The 20660-nt window shown below is 42.9% G+C and overlaps 1 protein-coding gene across 1 annotated transcript in view; it reads left to right on the top strand.

The window, feature by feature from the left end:
• Ank3 (ankyrin 3) overlaps positions 1-20660 on the top strand; it is a 612404-nt gene that overhangs the window by 75690 nt on the left and 516054 nt on the right. The gene's annotated exons all lie outside the window — the stretch shown is intronic.

Raw genomic sequence — 20660 nt, 5'->3', positions numbered from 1 at the left:
TGAACACTAAGGAAGCATCTTACCACTGTATCTAGCCTCTCAAGGCTTTATGGGTTTACTTAGGGGGCCTCTTGGTCAACTAGTCATGTGCTCATGTTAAGACTGCACTGTGGGGTCCTTTCCTGTCTACCCCATCTGGTCTTCAGTGGGACATGTTGAAGCTCTATTTGGTAGCATGTGAAGAGTAATCCTGTCAGTTGGCAATAGATCTGCAATGATACAATGTTTGCTTAGTTCCCTAACTTCTGTTCTGTTTGCAAAGTCTACATGGGGGCTGGAGGAGAGATGGCTCAATGGAGAATGTGATTCTCTGCAAGCATGGTCCATAATTCAGATTCCTAGAACCCGCGTCACTGCTGGACAAGCATGGTAATCTGCTAATAGTTCCAGCCTTGAAAGGCAGGAATAGAGGATCCTCCAGATCAAGGTGACTAGGGAGAGTAGCCATCTTTGGAGCTGTTGGTTTGACTGAAAGACCCTGCTTTGATGGATAAGGTGGATCAACCTCGAGCCTTCATCCCTGTGCACATACATATGCACCTGCACATACATGTGAACATGTATATACGTGTGCATAACATACATATACACATGAAAATGACCAAAAGTCCATGCATGATCAAGTGTTTGTTTCTAGACCCAGCACCAAAGCAGAAAGTTGGTATGTGGTGTTAGTGGTAGTGATCTGAAGCACATACCTCACATGGAAGGGTATTGGCAGTCACTTCCTCCACCCTTGGTGAAGACTAAATTTCCACTCTTCTCCTCATCAACTGATTCTCCTCCTAAACTCTTCAGCATGAATCTTTTCTAATACTCATTCTATTCCCTGGTCTTTCTATCTGCTGTGTGGGAGGTATTTACTCTTCTCCACCAGTGGAATAGAGTGACGGTAAATATGGACTCCATTTGCATGCCAGCTCTATGTACTGAATCCTCTTCACACCAAAACAAGATTCATTATCATGCCCTTTCTCGATAGTTTATTGTCTTAAACATTGAACTCAGCATTGTAACTCAGTACATGTAAACAGGTGAGTTAGAAAATTGTGGTCAGTGCCTTTTCTGGGATGACATCTGCATTCCTATGTTTGTGAATTGTTAGAATGAACCACGTGAAGTGACCATTCTGGTAGTTAAAAAAATAATCATATTAGTAATCCGTGTAGTTAAGTAAACCTATAAGTAATTCTATTTCCTGTCTATGGACAATGGATGATGCTTGTGTAACAGATGTCCCACCATGCCTTTTAAAAGGCAGGTACACTTGAACTGCCTTCCTGAAATGATACCTTCTTTTTGGTTGGGCAGTACATCATTCAAGAATGGCAATGCAGTCTATGAAAATGTTTCTATTTGTTCCTTAGCTTTGTCATAGGACCAAAGGATTCAACTTGGCAGGCTGTCACACTGTGGCTGGCTAGCGTCATTACTGTCTCTAGTGACAAGAGAAAGTTAGATTTGCCTCACCGTCTAAATACTCAGCATCTCCATGAATATGTTCTACTCTTTGAAGTACTTGTGCATTGTTTTTGTGTATTTTTCCTTAGTGATTTTAAAAAGTGTGTTAGTTATTTTTCTTGTTATGTGATGTAATACACGAAAAAAAAAATTACTTAAGGAAGGTTTTATTTTCGCATATAGTTTGATCCATCACGGTGAGGAAGGCATGGTGGCGGGAGCTTGAGGCAGCTGGTCACATTGCCAAGTGCAGTCAGGAAGCAGAGGAGCGTGAATGCTGGTGCTCAGCTAATTTTTCTCTTTTGTGTTCAGTCTAGGTCCCCAGTGCATTGGTTGGCACTGCCACATTCAGGGTAGGTCCTCCCTTCTCGATTAACACAATCTTAAAATCACTCATGGACCTGCCCGGAGGTTTGCTCCCATGATTCTAAACCATATCAAGTAGATGATCAAGGCCAGTCACCATAAGGATAAGCATATGAAATCCTTTAAGAATAACAAATTGAGTCAGACTCTAAAACATGATACCCAAGACGCTGACCCTGTTGGTGACAATCCAGAGTTGAACAAAAATGCCATCACTTTTAGCTTAGGCTGGCTTTTATGGGCCACATCTAGAACTCTCGCCTCCTATCATTGAACATATAAAATTTTTTTTTTTTCCATCACAGGCAATTTATTTTGTTCTATTCATTCACAGTTAATACAGAAAATACTTGGAAACATTTCCATATAATGTTTGACACAGAAATCATCAAATAGAAGTATACAATGTTGACAGGAGGCAGTACATTTATAATTTATAACCCCAAATGTATTTATAAATTAGAAATGGAAAGATCTACAAATGAAATTATGAAGGTTCACCAAAGTCATTTAATCTGTCAGTTTCTCATTCATTTTTATGTCTTAATAATATTCTATTGTATGAATAAGCCACATTTTATTTCTCTCCAGTATTTGATAGCTATTTGAGTTGTTTTAACTTTTTTACTATTAGCAACACACTGCTGTAAACCTTCATGTACATGTTTCATAGGTGCACATTTTCAGTAGTTTGAGGTTATATTCCTAAGGGTAGAATTGTTGAGTAACAGAGTAACAATGTTTTGCATTTTGACCAACCACCAGACTGTTTTGCCAAAGTGGCACACCATTTTACAATCTCACCAAATCCTTGTTTTTAAGGCTCTGATTTTTGTACAAAAGCATTCAATCATTCTGTCAGACCAAACCAGAAAAAGTAAGCTATAGTTCAGAGCTGTTCTATTCCATTTACTATGCAAAGCCAATCTTGGCGTTTGCAACTCTCAGCCCTTTTGAGTATTCTTGCAGTGTTCACCTTTTCCTCCACCACTTTTTTTTTTCTTCTTTTTTTCTGGTTTATTTCTATCTATTACAAATGTATAAAAAATCCTCCATCAACACTGCTGATAGCAGCAGAACCTTGAGAAATATACCTTTGGTTTGCCTCAGAAAAGGAACACATATTGTACTGTAAAGTTTATAAAATTGGCGCAAAACATTGTAATAATGTTACAATACCAGTTTTAAGAGTTCAGTGACTAATGGGGAGCCGATGGGATACATGCAGAACTGTGAAAGCGATGTCACTTAGCCAGCTGTACACGTAGACTGTAAATCTACATTCAGATCATTTCTGAACTAAGACTATCATCTCAGTTTATCTGTTGAGGTCAACCAGGAAACCCTAGAATATACCTTGATTTTTGCAAAAAAACAAAATAGGGGGAGGGGTTTCTTCAGCATTTCAGTCCACGAGTAACAGTATCCCAACAGGCAAAGTGTTCTCTCACTATCAACATAGAATGAACTGCTGCTGGGGGTCAACTTGGGCTCCAATTTGCATTAGCACTTACATGCATAGTAGTCCAAGTTGTTAACCTCATGACTCTAAAAAGTAACTCCAAACAAGTAAAATGGCCCTTCTTGGAAGACTAAAGAAAGACATCCAGCCACAGTTGTAAAAAGTCTCATCAAAACAATATACCCTTTTATGAATTACGCTTCAATTAAAAAAAAAAGTAGCCCCAAATAAGAAGCAGCTCTGAAAAAGAAAATATAACTTAAGATATTTGAAAAAAACAAGGTGAATACAGGCCCAAAAGTAATTAAGATATATCCTCTTAAGGCTATCTAGAATTAGGCTCTAAGGAATTCTACCATTTCAAGTTTACCACTAGTTACCAGATACCTATTTACAAACAAGATGTTCACCTTTTTTGTTCCTTTATCAAGAGAAAAATCCACCTTCAGACTATGAGGGTGGTGATGGGGAGGGACTAGAAAACAAGATTCAAACAATCCCATGCAAATATCACATTTTTCAAATGGAAGAACTCCAAACTGCACTAGAAGTTCCAATCACTAAGACACTTTCCATTGAAATGATTTAAGTACAACTACATGGCACCAAGGTTTAGGCCTAATATAGGCCTGACAACCAAGTCCTTGTTTTCTGGAAGAAAGGCCTCCAAAGTCCCACTCAATTCCATATAACAATACTTCAAAGATCAATTAGGTTTTCCTTTCCTTAATATTTTTGTTTTTGACTTCTAATCCTAAAGACTAGATTAAAACTTAGCTCATTTCCCAGAAGGCATTGCTTCCCTTTGCTCTATGAAAGAGTCCACCAAGACCTCTTCCTCAAAACCATCTAGCCCCCAGCCTCCAGCCTTTGCTTGTGATGCATCTTTCTCAACGTCCTGAAAAGGTAATGTAGGTAAAATATGCTCATAAACATTAAAACTAGTTGTTAGAAAGACGTAACTAGCTTTATAATTTAAGTTTTAAAGCATAAATACTTGCAGCTTAATCTGCACTGACAATGATTGTCGAAGCCTAGAATTCAACATTTACAAATTCTCATTCACACACACAAAACACACTATTATCACACAACTTGGGTCTTGAGAGAGTCTTCTGCTTTTTAAATCTTTGGCCTCCCAGTCAATCCCAAATTCAACCAACTTTTCCGAGTTCTGGTAGTTACCTGGACAACTGAGGCATTGCCACAAGACTTCTTCTCTTTTGAAACATCCTTTTTCTCTAGATATTAGGATAGCTACACCAGCTTGTTTCTTCTGTGGTGAATGTTGGTGTGGGATTATCTATTGCTTGATTTTTCATGGATGTGTTTAGCTTCTTTGGGTTGAATTTTCCCTTCTAGTGCTTTCTGTAGGGCTGGGTTTGTAGACAGGTATTGATTAAATCTGGTTTTATCCTGGAATATTTTGTTTACTCCGCCTATGGTGATTAAGAGTTTTGCTGGGTATAATAGTCTGGGTTGGCATCCGTGGTCTCTTAGTGTCTGCATGAGATTTGTCCATGATCTTCTAGCTTTCATAGTCTCTATTGAGTAGTCTGGTGTTATTCTGATGGGTTTACCTTTATATGTTACTTGGTCTTTTTCCTTTGCGGCTCTTAATATTTTTTCTTTGTTCTGTGTGTTTAGTGTTTTGATTATTATGTGGCGAGGGGACTTTTTTTTTGGATCCAGCCTATTCGGTGTTCTGTAAGCTTCTTGTATCTTCATATGTATTTCTTTCTTTAGGTTAGGAAAGTTTTCTTCTACAATTTTGTTGAATATATTTTCTGTGCCTTTGAGTTGGTATTCTTCTCCTTCTTCTATCCCTATTATTCTTAGGTTTGGTCTTTTCATGGTGTCCCAAATTTCCTGGACGTTTTGTGTTATGACTTTTTTGTCTTTAGTATTTTCTTTGATTGACGAATCTATTTTCTCTATCATGTCTTCAGTGTCAGAGATTCTCTGTTCCATCTCTTGCAATCGGTTGGTTATGCTCGTTTCTGTAGTTCCTGTTCGTTTTGTCAGGATTTCTATTTCCAGCATTCCCTCAGCATGTGTTTTCTTTATTGTCTCAAATTCATTTTTCAGATCTTGGAATGTTTCTTTCATCTGTTTAATTGCTTTTTCTTGGCTTGATTTGATTTCTTCCCATTTTTTGTTTGTTTTTTCTTCCATTTCTTTAAGGGAGTTTTTAATTTCCTCTCTAATGGAGTTTTTCATTTCCTCTTTAAGGGAAGTTTTTATTTCCTCTTTAAGAGAGTTTTTCATTTCCTCTTTAAGGAAAGTTTTTATTTCCTCTTTAAGGTAGTTTTTCATTTCCTCTTTAAGGAAAGTTTTTATTTCCTCATTGAGGGAATGTTTTATTTCTTCTTTAAGGGCCTCTATCATCTTAAAGTCATTTTTAGGGTTGATCTCTTCTGTTTCTTCTGTCATGGTATGTTTGGGTCTTGCAGGTGTAGAATCACTAGGTTCTGATGTTCCCATATAGGTCTTTATGTTGTTGCCTGTATTTTTGCACTGGCGTCTACTCATCTTTTCCTCTGTGCGGTGCAGGTGGTGTCTGTGTCTGAGAGTGCCTCTCTTGTTCTAATTTTTAGTCTTGGTTTAGTAAGGGTTCTTGGTTAAATTGGTGCTATTGGGCTGTTTCTTCAGGGACAGCTGATTTCAGTCGGTGAATTATATACTTATGATTCTCATGATCTGGTTTGGTGACTGGGTAGCGCCTTCTTCTGTGTTCCCAGGTCACGTTTTGTTCATTTGTCAACTCCTCAGCTGATCTTGTTTCTTCAGACTTCAAACTGTAGGCATCTGAATCCTCTCCCAGATGGGTTTCAGCTGAGCAGGGTAGTCTCACCAACACCTCCAAGTTGTTGGGTTTCACAGGATCAGCAGTTGGGCCCTGGGTTGTCCCCAGACGGAGTGTCCAGACTCGCCCTAGTTCCGACCCACGGAGATAGCCTCTTCCCCAGGTGTTGGAGCTAGGGGCGTCCCCGTTCCAAGCTGTGTCTGCCCCTCTCCGTCCCCGGGCCTGTCCACCCCTGTGGCCCACCGCCACAGGCCCACCTGCGTCCACTTGTCTCCACCGCTGGGCCTGTATGTCCCTGTCAACTGCCGCTGGGTCTGTCTACCTCTGCGGGCGGCCAATGAGCCTGTATGTCTCTGCCGGCTGCCGCCGCGGGCCTACCTACCTCTGCTTATCACTGCTGCCGGGCCCATCCACCTCTGCGAACTGCCACGGGGCCTGTATGTCTCTGCCGGTTGCCGCTGGGTCTGTATGTCCCTGTCGGCCGCTGCCACCCGGCCCTTCCACCTCCGCAAGTCGCCGACCTGCATCCGCCTGTCTCCGCCGCATGGCCTGTTCACTTCTGTGGGCTGCCGTCAGGCCTGAATGTCTCTGTCGGCCGCCGCTGCCGGTCCTGTCCACCTCCGTCTGCTTATCTCTGCCGCAGGGCCTGTCCACCTCTGTGGGCCGCCGCTGGGCCTGAATGTCTCTGCCAGCTGCTGCTGGGCCTAAATGTCCCTGTCAGCCACTGCCGCCGGACCCGTCTACCTCTGCGGGCCGCTGCCACAGGCCTACCTGCGTCTGCTTGTCTCCGCCATCTTCGCAAAACCAGCTTCTTCCATATAAAATTTTTAAGTGGCAGTGTGAGGTACCAATGGCATACTCAGAGGAGACATGAGTGTCTACCAGCTTCCCCAAAGCCCTATTGTATTTCTAAGACTGTTTTTCAAAAGCTTTTTCTTTTTTGCTTTAGAATCTAAGACCTAGTGTCATGAATATGATTTATAGAATGAATAGAACATGAATTTGACCGATGTCCTACATAATGAGTAAGATATCATTGTTCAAGACCATAGTATTTTAGTTTGTCTTCAAACTTTGAGGGGTCTACAAGTCTTTATGTATGAACTTGGATTTGCTCTGCTCTACAAACATCTTTGTGCATGATCCAGTTTCATTTGCTCTGGCCTGGGCATTTTGACAGTTCCTGGAGGTAATACATGGCTAAGCCAACTCTCACAGAAAGCTTTTATGTTTGGTTTCCTGCTGTCCTCACTGAAGAACTGACTTTGTACCAATATTATTGAAAGACACTAAGAAACTACTCATTGAACCTGTCTAAAATAATTTATTTCATTTTCACTCTTTAAATATCATCTCTAATTATTTTTATAGAACATGGTAATTGTGCATAGGGTCACTTGAAATCTTCTCCTCAAACTTGTTCTGGAATCACCTCATATAGGTATGGTAGACAGTTCCTTCTGCAGTAACTGATGACACCATAGGATGGAGGAGGCAGGAGGCCATAGTACATCTATTTATAGGTCAACTGGATTGAATACTGAGATCAATGAAATGAAAGCCATAATAAATGGATGGGATCCTCATTTGTTAGGTGCACTATCTGCTGCTTTCCTGGGGTTCCACCAATCCCAGGTGGTTTCAATGCAAACGGCCCTCAAAGGTTCATATATTTAGATGCTTAGTTTCTGGTTGGTGGAAATGTTTGGGAAGGATTAGGAGGTGTGGCCTTGTTGTTGGAGGTGTTACCAGGGGCGGGCTTTGAGTTTCATCCCATTCCCAGTTAGTTTTCTCTGTTTGTGGATCCAAATATAAGCTCTCAACTATTACTTCAGTGCCATTCCTGTATATCTGCTGCTTTGCTCCATACCATAATGGTCATGAGTCTCTAAACCACCCTCTGAAACTATAATCCAGCCCCCAGTAAAATCTGTTCTTCTATAACAGTAGTTCTCAACCTGTGGGTCCAGATGTAGTCAAGTTGACAACTAAGAATAGCCATCACAGAGCCCTAGCAGCAAACTTAGGGAATGTAACCAGATGACCTCTGTACAAAAGCTGTTAGATGCCATAAACCAATGGTTCTCAACCTGTGGGTCACAAACTCTTTGGGGGATTGAGTGACTCTTTCACAGGGGTTGTCTAAAACCATCAGAAAACACAGATATTTACATTACAATCCATAACATTAGTAAAATTATGGTTATGAAGTAGCAACAAAAATAATTTTACGGTTGGGGGGGTCACTACAACATAAGGAACTATTTGTATTAAGGGTTGCATTGTTAGGGAGGTTGAGAGCCACTGTTCCATAACTTACCTTGGTCATGGTGCCTGACCCCAAAAATTGAAGAGTAACTGTGGTTCTGTGGTTGTAGTCTGTGACTATCAAGGCAACATTTAAGTTCCAGGGTCTTCTCATAAATCTTAGATTTAGATGTCTTTAAATGTGAACAGGGTATCTGGAGATTAAAATGCTGTCCGAGTGTTGTGTGTTTCAGAGAAAGACTGAAGAAAGCCACAGGCAAATGCCAGCTTCCCTGGTGGCATTCTCCGTGGCTGGTGAGCCATGAGTAACAGAGAACAATGTGCATCGTGCCAAGCTGACTCTGCATCCCAGGGATGCGGTTCTCGGAGCTGTCAGCTTTGATTTGCACCCGCTTTAAAGGTGTGGGTTACGATGAGCTCAAGGAAAATTGCCGGAGTGATTTCAATTTAGTGCATACCTAGCATGCCTGTGAAGGTTTGTTTTCCGTCTCCAGTGGGTACGGCAGGGCCACCATCGTGCGGGTGCCAGCTGCTCTGAGCGTCCTTCTGGAGACAGGGACCTTATATGAGGCCCAGAAGTGACAGAGAAGGGCTGGGGGCAGAGCTCAGTTGGTAGAGTGCTTGCCTAGCGTGCATGAGGTCCTGAGTTTGATCTCCAGCACTGCATAAACTAGGCATGGTGGTCCATGCCTGTAATCTGTAATCACAGTACTCAGGTATTGGGAGGGAGAAGGATCAGAAGTTCAAGGCCATCCTCAACAATATAGAGTTCCATACCAACCTGGGGTACACAAGACATTCTTCCTTCGCTCCTCCTCTCTCTCTCTCTTGCTTTTCCCCTCCCCTCTTTCCCCCCTCCCTTTCCCTTCCCTTTCTCCTTCTCCCTCTCTCTTTCTCCCTTTCTCCCTTCACCCCATCCCCCCTCTCTCTTTCTCTTTCTCTCTCTCTCTCTCTCTCTCTCTCTCTCTCTCTCTCTCTCTCTCTCTCTCTCACACACACACACACACACACACACACACACACATGCACGATCACATGCACACATAGGAACAAGTGAAAGTATGTGTGCATGAATGGATTCTTCTTGAATATTTGTGGTCAGTAGGAGGAAAATCTCTCCCCTTTCATCGAGGAATCCTAGCCTCTAAGCACTTACCTGTGACAACTAAGGGGGGATGCATACAATGTCATTGACTATAAAGTGGGTCCTTTAGCAAAGGGGTCAGTGAGGCAAATGTATGAATGGGGGAAAATGGAAGATTGGATACCTTTAACCTGAATCATTTTTTTTTTTTACAGTGCACAGTTGAGTCAAACAGAACTCTTTTTATAAGGGCCTGGGAACACAGCTCAGTTAGTCACTGGCTTACCTAGCATGCATGCAGCCTAAGGGTTTGATCCCCAACCCTGGTAAATGGCTCATGGCAGCAAATAATCTGTAATGTAGTACCGGGGAGGTAGATATAGGAGAATGAGGAATTCAAGGTCGTCCTTAGATAAAGTGGCTAGCCTAGGCTACATGAGACTGCTTCAAAACAAAACAAAACAAAACAAAACAAAACAAAACAAAACAAAAACCATCATAACCAAAGAAGTCATCTTATAAACCTCAGCTCTTCATAGCTTAGTTATATCATAGCTGTAATTGCTCCAAGTGTAGCACCCCTTGACTGCAGTTCTGGCTTCATGGTTAAGAGACCCAGGAGCTAACCTGAGTCTGCCAGGCACACACAGAGATACTGTCTGGTATCTTCTGCCCTGAGAACTTTGAATTTTCTGATTCCCCCCCCACCCCCCCCTTCATCCAGAACCACTTCAAAGTTGATAAGGACTTCAGAAATGAAATCTGACATCAGTGTTTTCTTCCAGACATTGATGCTGTCTGGCTCCTGTGTCCCTGAAGATGTAAGACAGTCACTTTCCCTGCAGGTTCATTATGCTTCGCTCAAATCCGTGCTGAGGATGTTACATTTGCCCTTGAAAAATCTCTTAACAATGTGCTGGTGACACCTTTAGCTTGAGTGGGTGTTTTAGAGTCGAGATTTCTGACACTGATTAAAGTTTCATTTCTGAAAATGCCATGCTTAGTAAAACACCCACGAGAGAACTTTCGCTATACAAGGGCCCTGCCCTGTTTTTTCTTCTCTTTTCTTTTAAAGTAGATTTGTTTTTGATTTTCATTTTTAAGTGTGGGTGTGTGTGGGGGGGGTGGGGGTGTGTGTGCATGAATGCATGTGAGCATTCACATGTGTGTGGGTACCCTTGGACATGAGGAGAGGATGTTGGGTCCTCTGTACTTACAGGTGGTTGTGATCCACTTGGTGAAGGTGCTGGGAACAGAGCTTGGGTCCTCTGGGAGAGCAGTAAGAGCTCTTAAGGGCTGAATCATCTCTCCAGCCCTATTTATCTTTCTTTGGTCATTAAAGGATAGGGCATACTTTTCTGCTTAGTAAAGGTTTGGCTTCCATTTATTGATTTTGAGACAAGGTCTCACTATGTAGGGGCTACTTGGCTGGCCTAGAACTCAATACGTGGAGCAGGCTGGTCTTGAACTCGAAAAGATCTACCTGCCTCTGCCTCCCAAGTGCTGGGATTAAAGGTGGGCCACTACATCTAGCTATTTTGATTTTTTTAAATGAATATACTGTAATTATACATTTAATGAGGCTTGGTGTAATATCTTCACACATACATACTGCATGCACATCTCAAATCCAATCCTTTTTTTTCTGCCTCTTCCCAGTCCGGAAGCAGTTTCAATCTGTAATATGCACTCCTGTACTTCCATGTTGACGGTGTGGAACTTCCATCTATGGTACAAGATGCTTCCTGTGTCTGGCTGACCTCATTTAACATGATGTCTTCCAGTCCCATCCATCTTGCTGAAAATGCATGGATTTCATTCTTTCTTGTGGCTAAATAATACTCCTTTGTGTATATTATATACAACATTAAAAAAAAATTGTCCAGCTATTAAGCATGTGGGCCGAATCCATTTCTTAGCTAATGACGGCGTGCAGGTGTCTCTTTTAAATGATGAAATGGTTCTCTTTGGATGCACACTCAAAGGGATAGCTCAATCATAGGCAGATCTGTTTTTTGCGTTTTGGAGGAATCTTCATTTCATTCTCCCTTATGGTTTGGCTAATTTACATTTCCACTATCAGTGTATAAAAGTTCCTCACATGCTCTCTAGCATCTATTTTCTGTGATTTTGCTCACAGCCGTTCTAACTGGGGTGAGATGGAATCTCACTGTAGTCTGGATTTGCATTTTCCTGATGGCTAAAAATGTTGAACATTTTCATGTATTTTGGGCCGTTTTTATTTCTCCTTTAGAGAAATGTCTCTGCAGATACTGTGCCCATTTTTAAATAGGATTACTTGTTATTTAGCTTTTAAGCTTCTTGGGATGAATTCCCTCTTTTCCCTAGTCTGTAGGTCAGCTTCACTTGTAACTTGGCTACATAGCTGCAGGAATTATTTTATCGAATATTATTACTATGCATGCGTTTTTATATGCATGCTTACAACACTACAAATCCTCTAGCTTTCCTTTCATTGGAAATATTTTTCCACACTTTGCATTTTCATTGTACTCTGAATAATCCTCAAAACCCACCTAAAAATTAAATAAATAAACAATTGTTTCCCGACCACAGAAGAATTGCTGGTTGCAGAATTTTTTTCCAATATGTGTGTCTTTAGAGTTTATGTCTGGGCACAGTCTAGGATTTTATTTTTGGGTAGTGTAGCTGAAAAGATAGGCTGAATTTATTTTGAGGGCGTTGACTTCTATGTTAGGAGTTAAGCTGGAGTTGATGCGTCCCATATTAAGTTGGATAGAATTATAGACTGTGCTGTGGTAAGGTATACATAAATTTTAATTTCTCTGAGGGAGTAAAGTGGATTCCAGGCTATCTGCATATATTATGTTACTAAAAAACTGAAAAACCAAAAACCAAAATAACAAATAAAAATCCCCAACTCTCAGAGGAGTCTGTTGGCAATAACATTTAATGTCACATGTAAATTCATGTCACATCTAAATTCACTATCACATCTCAAAGCCTATGTAAAGACATCATAACTCAGCAGCTAGCATGTAAATGAGGACTCTGAGCCTCTAAGGTGATTTCTGGTTCTTGCACACCATCTCTGTGACAAGGAGCGTGTGGTCCTAGCTTGGGTAATGCACCAACTCCTGACCCTCCCGCATCTCCAGCAAGAGAGCAGTGTGGCAAGTCGGCTTAGTGTGAGAACCCTGTTCTGAGAACATTGGTTAGTTTTCCTTGTTAACTTGCTGAGATTTGAAACCAGCTAGGAGGCACACCTCTGGGTCCTTGGTGAGGGTGTTCCCAGGGAGAATTAACTGAGGATGGAAGATCTACTCCCAACAAAGGTGGTACCACTCCATGGGCTGGAGTCTCAGGCTGCATGACAATGGAAAACCTGTAAGGCCAGTGGAGCACCTGTGCTCAGGGCTTTCTACTTCCCGACTGTGGATGCAATGTGATAGGCAGCTCCACACTCTTGCCACCAAGCTTTCCTGCTGAGGTTGGCTATATACCCCTTCTTAAAGCATGAGCCAAGGGGCTGGAGAGATGGCTCAGTGATTAAGAGCACTGGCTGCTCTTCCAGAGGACCTGGGTTCAATTCCCAGCACCCACATGGCAGTTCACAACTGTCTGTAACTCCAGTTCCAGGGGTCTGAAACCTTCAGGCCAATGCACATAAAATTAAGTTTAATAGTTAAAAGAAAAAAAGCATGAACCAAAATAATCCATCCTTTCCTTATATTGCTTCCGTTGGGTATTTTTTTTTCCTGACAGCAAGAAAAAGTTGACTGACTTCTAGATGCTTGGTGAGGACCATGAGCAAACTCTCTGTCCATCTTGTCCCCCAACCGACTGCTGTCTGGAGGGTTGCATCAAGAATTGAATGTGAGTGCACCATTTTCCAGAAGGCTCTTGGCACACAGGATGTGCTTGATGAATTTTAAATATCACCAGAATTAACATTCAGACTCCCCTTCCTCTTCCCTTTCCTCTGTTGCTGGCATTCGCAGAGAATTTTCCACACAGTAAGGTGTGCCAAACCCTCAGAAGTAAGGAATCTAAAAATCTCAGTCTAATAACACAGCTGTAGACAAGACCTTGATAGACAACCCGCCATCAAGATGGACTGAACTTCTGATTATGTCCGCCTCTCTCTATCTCACTCTTCCACAGTCATTCCATAAGTTAAATCCAAAATAGATGAGTAGGACTTGAGGGCATCGGTTCATTTTGGCGTTGGATGGTATGTGCCTGCTTGCCAGGGTCTATCTAATATACACTGTCACTGAAGTATGTAGTGCAGATATTACTACATGTAATAGGCAGATATGGGTGCACACATTAACACATGCGTGCATATAAAATACTCTTTTATATTTGTGGTGTCTGGGACTCTAGCTCCCTGCTGAACCCTTGACAGGAACTAGGGGGTGGAACGATCCTGAGCATACAGCTTCCACATGGTAAATACTGTTTACTCTTGGGAATAGAATCATGCCATTGAAAGTTCAAGGCCAGGCTGCTCTACATGTTAAGACTCAGTTTCAAAACTAAACCAAACAAACAGGTAGAGGCTGTATCGGCCTCCAATGGGATAGCTTGGCTTCGTCGGTTCCTGTGTGTTGTGTGCTTTAAGCTCTGTTTACTCTAAGCATCTGGGCTGTTTCCATCTTCCCAGTGGGGCTCTGTGCCTCACAGCTGCTGCTCAGTGCAGAACCCAAGACTCCAGGGTAAAAATTTATTCTGTCTGAGGCCATTCACAGAAGAGGGTACGTATGTATTTGTCCTCTGGTTCACAAAACATAACAAGAGTTCTCGAAAGCTGACTGGGCACATACCATCGACCTTTACTTAATGACTTCAAATGAAAGCAAAGGACGGACCTAGAATACACTGGGTGGCCACTGTGTGTTGCTATGACTTTGGCTGGGTTACCTGTGACTTATGGGTAGGAAATACTGACACCAAAGAGCTGGTTCATAGCAGAGCTCTGACCGAAACCCTGAGGCTATTGACTCCCCAAATCCTGCTCTCTGGGAACCCAAGAGAAGTTGCTGAAGCTCTCCCAGTTGTGACATTTGAAATACTGAGTGGCCTGTAATGCTGACCATGGCAAGGGCAGATTTTCCCTTTCGCCATAACTTCCTCCTGTTCCCATTTTGTGGCTTCAAGGTAGAGCCTTTCTCTGTGCCACATCTCCTCTCTCTGACTTCGGTCCTCTCTCTTAACCAGGTTTCTGTTTGCTAGATTTGCGCTGTAACTAGTAAAGCCGTACTGACGGCAGCATTTATTTATTTCAACTTGGACCCAGTGTTTTGAATATGTAGCAGTAATTTGGAATGTGTCCAGCCTTTTGACAAAACTATCAGCAACTAAGATGTTGGTCAGCCCTGTTAGTGTTCCTGAGCTGACAGGTCCTTGGAGCTGATATTGGTGGAATAGATAGGAAAAACTTCTTGACTTCAGACAGAATATTCCCAGCACCCAATAATCTAATAGGTGGACTCTGGCAATGATTTTGTTCCTCTGGACTGAATTTAGCACCCCCTCCACACACACACACACACACACACGTCACGTGTGTGTATATATCATATTGACAGAAAGTTGAATTTTAGTCCTGAGTGTCCTTGTTACATTCCCTGTGAGCCCTGGGTCTGTCTGTGAAACATGCAATTACTTCTTTCTGGGTCATTGGTAGTCTCCCTAGAACCATGCCCAGCACACAGCACCACTGACTGGTTATCGGTTCTCTACACCTGGGCCTGGAAGATGATGTGTTTTTCAGTTTTTGTCTTCAATGAATGTGCATAACTTGGGAGAAAGACCGACTTAGTGACCGCTCCCCACACTAGCATATAAAGGCTGTATTTTTCTTTAAGAGTCCTAAATCTGTTCCCATTCAAACAAAGGGTTAAGCTCCCTCATTTCCTGGACACCTCTGCCCAAGATAGACTTGAACTCAGTATTCGGCAGCTTGTTGGATTCAGCAGCTTGTTGGGCACGGTCCATACATCTGCTGTGTGCGCGTGTTCTTCCTCCCGGATCTGGGACTCAGCGCAAAGTCACAGTTTTGCCAGCAGACTTAGCTATTGATGATTCGATGGTGACATTTGTGTGACGTAGAGGGTGCTCGGGAGGCAGAGGCGCAGTGACTCACAGGGCAGGTCGAGGCTGGCTGCTGTGGAAGGAGAGTGTTTCTTGGCTAGTCCCCATTCCTCTTCTCCACTGAATTTTCTGCTCCTAGAGAGGGCTAGCCTTCCTTTACTTAAAATTTTGTTCAAGTTTTTGTTTGTTATTGTTACTGTATGTGTGATGCACATGTCTGACTGTGTGCACATGCGTGCCAAGGTACACATGGGGAGGTCAAAGGACAGCTTTCAGGAATCCGTTCCCCCCGTTCTGCTCCGGATTCTGGGGCTCAAACTCAGGTGGGTGGGTTCATACAGCAAGTGCTTTTAGCTGATGAGCCATCTTGCTGGACCCCCCTAGGCTGGTTTATCTTAGATGCCTGCCTCCTCATGTCAACCCAGGATTTCCTACAGTGATGTCACATGAGCCCGAAGAAGATGAGCACAGCAAGGCTTTACCTCACTGAGTGATCAGACACGCTTGGCAGCCTCAAATGGATAGCAAACCTAAGTCTTTTAAATACAAAGTGTGCCTTTTATGGTAAGAGTAAATGTTTTAATGGCATTATTACATTTATTTATTTATTTTATGTGTGTCCATGGGAGCATTGTGTGGCTGTCAGAGGTCAGCCTATGGGAAATAGTTCTTTCCTCCCACCATGTAGGGGTGGGAAGCGAATTCAGGGCATCAGGGTCATCAGAAATCATCTTTACTATCTTGCTGGTCTGGAAAGGTAAATATTTTAACCTTTGCAGAGAAGCGTAGGTTAGAAAGCATTCTATGTACTATCTCCTAAAGCAGTTAATTTGATTAATGAAAAAATATAAATTATTTTTAGAGTCAGATTGTTATCACTGTACCAAAAGAAGAATACTCCGCAACCCAATTTATAATTGTGATTTTTCTGTTTTTCTTTCTTTTCTTTTCTTTTTTTAATTTTCTTTTGTTTTTGTTATGAAATCCCAGTCGGGAAGCAGAGAGAACTGAGTGCTGGTACTCAGCTCATGCTGTCTTTATATTCAGTCCAGGACCCCAGCCCAAGGGATGGTGCTACCTACATTCAGGATGAATCATTCTCCCTCAGTTCACCCAGTCTAGAACCTGATCATAGAAATGCATGTAAGCGTGTTTCCAAGGGGAATCTAGATCCTGTCAGGTTGAAGTTCAGTGTTAATAGTGTCATGGTTGAGCTGCATGTTTACTTCCCAAGCATGTCTTCCTGGGCAGAAATGACATGAAAGTTGTCACTGTCAGCTAATCATCTGAAGTCCTAGAAATATCCATGTGCTCCTATGTCATGGCCGCAGTGACAGACAGCATTTGCTGGTCACAGACTTACGTAGAGGCTTGTGCATGCGTTCTGGTAGTTGACGTTCCTGGATCTTTAGGAGTGTTATATGAAATGGGCAGAGCTACCCTATTGATGCAGTTTATGTAGATAAAGACACTGATGCTCCATTTATATGATTTGCAGGAAAGCACAGAGTTGATGTCTCTGCAGACAGAGACCAGCTTTATCCCAGCACTCTATCCACCATCCCAGTCACTGTAGATACACAGTGCTCTCTCCACCATCCCAGTCACTGTAGATACACAGCGCTCTCACCACCATCCCAGTCACTGTAGATACACAGCACTCTCACCACCATCCCAGTCACTGTAGATACACAGTGCTCTCTCCACCATCCCAGTCAGTCACTAGATACACAGTGCTCTTTCCACCATGACAATCACAGTAGACACAGTGCTCTGTCCACCATGACAGTCACTGTAGATACAGTGCTCTCTCCACCATCCCAGTCACTGTAGACACAGTGCTCTCTCCTCCATCCCAGTCACTGTAGACACAGCACTCTCTCCACCATCCCAGTCACTGTAGATACACAGCGCTCTCTCCACCATCCCAGTCACTGTAGACACAGTGCTCTCTCCACCATCCCAGTCACTGTAGACACAGCGCTCTCTCCACCATCCCAATCACTATGGGACCATATGCCCTGTTGACATGGTTTCCTTGTAAGGAAAGAAAGGCTGTGTTTCTCATGCCTTGGCTGGCCACTGATGATTGATAGACACAGTGGCTGCAAGTAGTACATGCTTATATGCTATCTATCCATTGGGTACTCATGTATTATCTCTGTGCATGCTTATGAAATTAGTCCTTTCTCTTAAGAGCACATGTGCTAGGCGTTTTGCTGATGCGTCCTCTGTGGAATCAAGAGGAAGACAGACAGAGCGCCTAGACCTTACCTGGGGACTGATCAACACCGAGAATGGGAGTAGATGAGCCAAGGCACCCTCTGCATGCTTGAGCAACCAAGCCTGTGGGCTCCTCCATCTGGTCATAGGGTTCATCCACTGTGGAACTGATGGGAAGATGGATGAAAGCTGGGCAGGGCCTGTGGGCTGTACCGGGGCCAGTGAAGTTTGCTGGGCTTCCTTAGAGAAGAAGCCTCTGTGGGAATTCACTGCCCCTTTCCGGGGCTTGGCTCATTGCTGTGATGGGCCATCTGTAAGGATGGCGGGAGATAAATCTACACAAAGTCACTTACAGGAAATTTGAGGACAGCACTCCAAGCAGTGTGGTGAACAACACAGACATTTGTTGCTTCTGGAGCAAAGGGCACCTACTGCTCTGCCTTCTGAGCCCTGAACTTGATTCTTTAGGTTTGAGGAGCTTGGGCCTCTGGTTTCAGGGGTGAGATGCACTTTCAGTGGGCTTTGGAGCCTTTCCTGTTTGGGGGATGTCTGCCTAGTGTACTAACTGGAGATGTTTTAGATGGGTTTAAAGCACTGTAAAACTTCCTTCCCGATCTCTGGTTCTAGAAATATTGAGAGCATTCTTCTATCCCACACATCCTTGCCTGTAAATTTAGGTAACCTTGAAAAAACAACCTAAGTACTTAGATTCTATTTCCGACGCTGTGGCATAGAAATTTCTTACCTGTTAGAGCTGTGCTTAGGTTGGTTGCTAGGCAACCGGGAGAGGAGTTCACAGGCTTTGCCACGAGCCAGCAATCATCACAGAGGCAGCATTTTCTTCTGATTATTATTATTATTATTATTATTATTATTATTATTATTATTATTATTTTGCTTAGCTCTCTCTCTCTTTGGTATAGTGTGTTTACAGACATTGAGGTCTCTCTCTTTTTTAATTTGTAGAAATACCTTTTGTTTAGACTCTTTATTTGTTAAAGGGGTTCTGGGTTGATCTTTGCTACATAAAAATGTGAGCCTGAATGTCAACAGTGGTATGTGTTCCATGAGACCCAGGAGCAGGTTAGCTGGTTCTTATGAGATGTTGCTCATCTTTCTCATTACAGAAGCACACATAGACTTCTTCCTGCTATTTACTCTGCATTCTCTGGCATAAATCAGGGACCATGCCTTCCTGTCCCCTGCTTTTGACTGTCTTTTTGGAGGAAATGCTTGGACCCTTTGTAGGTAGAGCCTTCTGACTAAATTCTGTGGAGTCTCCTTTTGGAATAAATTCATACTGGCTTGGGGAGCCCTTTTTCTTTCAGATGGTAACGGAGCAGCCCTCGGCAGATGTTTTCAGAAGTCCTACAATCAAGACTCCATTTTGTTATCTACCACCCTCATCCTTTTTTCAATTTACTTTTTTTTAATTAAAAAATTGATTCATGTGTGTTGTATGTGATATTTGTGTGCATGATATATGTGTATATAGTTAGTGTGTATGGTATGTTTCTGTGTGTGTGTGTGTGTGTGTGTGTGTGTGTGTGTGTGTGTTGTATGGATGTATGTGTGTATGTTGTGTATGTAGCATATACATGCCTGTGTGTGCAGGTGCATACTCTGGAGGGTGCCACTCCAGAGACCAGAGGAGAATGTCAGGTGTCCTCTAGTCTTCTCTATTTCTTCCTTGGTGGCAGGATCTCTCACTGACCCCAGAGTGAGCCTGGCATCCAGCAAGCCCCACTGACCCTCCTGTCTCTGCCCCACGGCACAGGAATGATCCCTCTTTGGAAGTGGGTGCTGGGATCAAAACTCATGCTTACTCAGCCAGTGCTACCGCACACAGGGCCCTCTCCCCAGCTCCCTTTCTGGATGCATTCATTGTGCGTGTGGCTCAGGGTGTGCCCCAGCTGTTCACAAGACTTAGTGATGGAGAGGAGGAGACAGGATACAGGAACAGCATGAGGCTGTTCTGCTGTCCCAAATGAGGAAGCCTAGGCGGTGGGGACTCATCTCAGGGACCCTGATGCCACAGCTCATACAATGCAGCTGGTGGCTCTAGATGCCTGAAGAGCCAAAAGAATTTCATTAGGGAAAAACTTTTATGGCACATGTAACCCATTTTTCTCAGCATGACTCACCTGGGCCTGGGTTCCAGGAGCGCTGTCACTGTTGGATGTGGATTTCAGCAACATGCTTGACAGGATTTCTTCAGATAGTCAACTTTCATCATCGCAGCCCTACTCTGCAGCTTGGGGAGTACCTCTTTGGGTCTTTTCCCTGCAAATGGCTATGGAAATTATTTAAGGCAATGAAGCAGAGCGTGAAAACAGGATTGTTTTTAAACCTAGGGATATAAAATTTTTACACAAACTCTAATATTTGACTCTTCCAATCCTCCTTTGGTCTCTGATCAGAAAATGTTTTGCTTTATCAGCTATTCAAGTCTGCCCCCGTATTTAATATTTCTAGCTGTGACCATATCATAGATTATGTTAATATTGCTGTGTTTTCTATCTCACACACACACACACACACACACACACACACACACACACACACACAGATTTTTTTAATGTGTGGTTTTTTGGTTTTTGGTTTTTGGTTTTTGGTTTTTTTTTTTTTTTTTTTTTTTGAGACAGGGTTTCTTTGTGTAACAGTCCTGCCTGTCCTGGAACTCGCTCTATTTGAACAGACTGGCCTCAAACTCACAGAGATCCGCTTGCCTCTGTTTCCTGAGTGCTGGGAAAGGTGTGCGCCACCGCCTACCAGACGAACATGCATATTTTCATGTGGCCTAATCGTTAGAAGGATACAATGGCAGGTTGTCTGGGCCCTTCGCCAGGTTTCCATTGCATTGTCCAGGGACACAGAGATGAAGCTGTAGCTCAAGTGGAGAAATTGCA

The sequence above is a fragment of the Peromyscus maniculatus genome, chromosome 21, assembly GCF_049852395.1.
Source record: "Peromyscus maniculatus bairdii isolate BWxNUB_F1_BW_parent chromosome 21, HU_Pman_BW_mat_3.1, whole genome shotgun sequence".
Lineage (NCBI taxonomy): Eukaryota > Metazoa > Chordata > Mammalia > Rodentia > Cricetidae > Peromyscus > Peromyscus maniculatus.
Note: the sequence above shows the minus strand (reverse complement) of the source record. Positions and strands in the feature narration are given on the sequence as shown.